This window comes from Trypanosoma cruzi, genomic scaffold (genome assembly GCF_000209065.1).
Source record: "Trypanosoma cruzi strain CL Brener 1047053517191 genomic scaffold, whole genome shotgun sequence".
NCBI classification, from domain to species: domain Eukaryota; phylum Euglenozoa; class Kinetoplastea; order Trypanosomatida; family Trypanosomatidae; genus Trypanosoma; species Trypanosoma cruzi.
The window spans coordinates 3,185-6,512 of record NW_001849546.1 but is presented as its reverse complement, the minus strand read 5'-3'; the positions used below and the strand labels follow the sequence as shown (position 1 = coordinate 6,512).

The window sequence follows — 3,328 nt, the reverse complement described above, 5'->3', positions numbered from 1 at the left end:
CGCAATAGAAACGACCGTGGGTTTCTGTATATACATATATTGCCTGCGCAACGAAAAAGAAATTAAAGTAAAAATAAAAAGATCGTACTGTTCCACCAGCCCACACAACATCCCTCACACTTCATTGCAGCATCCGGCCTGTTCCTTCGCTCCTCCTTTCGTGCAGTCCGTGGGACGCACAGCAATGAGGCCGGCACCGCGTGCGGGCAAAAAAGAAGCAAACAAGAGGGGGAAACAAATCACCCATCACGGTATTTATCAACCAAACACTGCGTAAAGAAAAACACAACAGTACTGATTATAACAGACAAACTGCATTAAAGGCAACATTGAGAAGCAAAAACATTGAAAGAATCAACAAACAGCAAAAAATTAAAAGATAAATAAAAACGGCGGCATAAAAAAGAGCGAGGAAAGCGGCACGTATTCTCCGTGAGGAGTCTCAAATCCACACTCTGCGGCTCAGAAGACTGCCACCCCCCGAACACAATCCCAGAAGCAGCAACACACAAGACAAGACACACACACGCACGGTGTTGTTACCGCTCAAATCACGCAGTGTCCATTTCACGTCGTTGGGAGAGGGCGAGGCGGTCGTCGGGACTCACGCCGCTCCAGACACTGCGAGGTGACTTTTTGTAATGGGGATTCGTGTCCAGTGGCATTGCGTTGTGTCCATTCATTTCTCTTCGGTAATATCCCCAGCAATGTGCTCTCTGACGTTGTCAACTACTCGAACCTTCTCAGATGGTGTCGGAGTCGCTTCCCTCGCCGGAACGGGGACCCTGTCCTTGAGTGCACGCATCGCAGTGAAGTTCAGTGGGCGGTTGTGCAGAAAGACGTCCGTCACCGTCACATGAGATTCGTGCCCACCGCACGCCCCAAAGCAAAACCTCAGGACCTCAGGTGGCCTCTCGCCCGTTAACGGCAGCTCTTCCTCCCCAGCGAATGATCATCAATGTGCGCAGAGGCCTTGTTGCCTTGCAGCATGAGTGCCACTTGGCGTTCTTTCTTCGACACCCAAGTGCTGCTCCGTGTTGTTGTCTTGCCTTTGAACACCGTCTCCCACTTCTTCTTGTGGCTGCGCGACAGTCCCATGGTATGATTGGACGCAGTGTCCGCCAACACCGCAGTCAGTAGAGGAATGTTCCCACTCGGAGCCTCTTCGATGGTCACCGACACCACAAGTGTGAAGTAGTGGCTCAAAGATACATGACGCACATTATCACCCCGAGCGTTCACAGGCCATATTGCCCTGGACTCAAGTCCCGTCACTTGTGACCCATCGTTGTCCTTCACTGCATTCCTTCACCGTTGCATTCAAGCAAAGGTACTCGTCGTCCCGTTTCATCACTGGCCGCATCGGACAAAACTGCCACCAGCCACGCCGTGGGTATAGACAAGCTGGAGAAGAAAGTGTCCTTTTGCGCCCAAGTACTGAGGACGAACTCGATTGTACTCAGTTCCTCCGTCAGACGGGAGAGTGGAATGACACTGCCCTCACCGTTGTCCCTCCGTTGTAAAAGATGCAAACCGCCATCCGAGTGCAGCAGAGTGCTGGTGAGCAACTAATCCGCAGCATTGTCCACGACAACCGGTCCAACAGAAAGCGTGCGTTTGTTGTCCGTCACCCAAAGGCAGAGCGCAGTGGACCTTTTCTTCCTCGAGGCGTGCCCTCCCTGAGTGCACAGCATGACCTCCCGTTCCTCAATGGTCGCGGCGATGAGGGCATCCACACGCAGGCTTTCCTTCTGAGAGACTCCTGATCGTGCGTTGACCCACACAGCTGAGAGTGTCCCGATTGCCTCCGTACACGCTGTCCCCATGTCACGCGACCCGTACACCCTCTGGTCATCCTCGAAGTCAACACTCATGAGAAGTGATTCCTCCCACTCGGTGACGCGGGGTTCAGTGCAGTTCGCAGGTGAAATGTCTTCACAGAGCGTCCAGATACTGCCTTTGTCCGTCGAATGCACGATCATGGAGTAAACGTCTTCTGCCTCATTCTTCGCCATCAGAGGAAACAAAAGCGTGCCATCCTCCCTCAGAACACTTGAGCCACCAGAAGCAATGAACTTTGTCCATTCACCTTCGTGAGAAGCAGAAGAGATCAGTTTCGAGAGTGGTTTGGGGTCGCCCCATTCGATCCGTCCACTCTGCTTGCCACCCGTGGGATTCGTGACATCACCCACAACCAGTTTCGGCTCCAAGCCGCCCTCACTCCAACACCCACCTTCGTAGGACACATCAGAGCCTCCCGCAAGAGGAAACACTCCGTTGCCCTTCGTGATTGTTGTGGGGCGGAGCACAACACCCAAACTCTCCCTTCCCTCCGCTGCACCAAGCACAGTGTTTGCCCTCCATGCATCCTTTCATTGACCTCGCCAATAATAGTGGACCAATTCCACGCAGAGTCGATGTACCCCGCAACAGGATCAGAAGAAAAAGACATAATTAATTGACCAAGTTGATATTCGGCATCCATGCAACCTTCAAAGAAAACAGCCATTACTCCACCAGCACTGACGAGAGAGGGTGAAGCAAATGAATCCCTCGCCGTAACTGGAGCAACCCCATCCTTCGGCTGCACCAGCGTCGTCTGCGGCACAAATAGATCGACTCCCTGCGGCAACTCAGCATTTATTAAACCAACCATCGCATCATCAATGGTATTCCCCTTCGGCTCGGTGACAGGCGTGGGCCTTCTTTCGGGTGGTGTCGGAGCCACATTGATATTTTAAACGTAAGCAAACACAGGCTTCGTCTCGGACGTGTTGGTCGCCGTGTTGGATGCGGGACTCGGATCGACGGTGTTGGGTCCGTCAGTCGCCGCAGACTGTCTCCAATCCGCGTTCTGGCGTGACGGCTCAGCATTCACTTGCGGCGCAGTTGTCCCACCAGATTTCGTGTCATCCCTTCACGGGGTGGCGGCAACTGACAGATGCCCGTCTGGTCAGCATCGCCGCTCCGTGCAGGCGGATGGATGGTTCCATCGGGGGAAAAATTGACGCCGCCACAATTCATAAGGGCCGGCGTATTTATGTGTCGTCACATCCATCGTGAAGGCAACGGTGGCCCCTTCCTCTTCCGTTGCACAGCTGGCAGCACAGTTGCTACATGTGTGCACCGCACTGGCCACATGACACACAGCACCCGGCTCACCATTCCTGCCATGCATGCACACACCAAAGCCACCGAACGTACAATTCTCATGCTGAGCCTCAGCACCGGCAGCAGAACACTTCTTCCACGCACGCGATAGCTCAAAATGCCGTCACTCGGAGCACACGACACACCCACCGGCACAACCAAAGCATCCGCAGCACCA

The 3,328-nt window shown here is 53.7% G+C and overlaps 1 pseudogene, besides 1 other annotated feature; it reads right to left on the bottom strand.

Annotated features, from left to right (window-relative positions):
• Nucleotides 1-3,328: a sequence feature (areas not merged during assembly with more than two copies in the genome that could not be assigned to a particular haplotype).
• Tc00.1047053511915.20 lies at nucleotides 680-2,656 on the bottom strand (annotated as a pseudogene).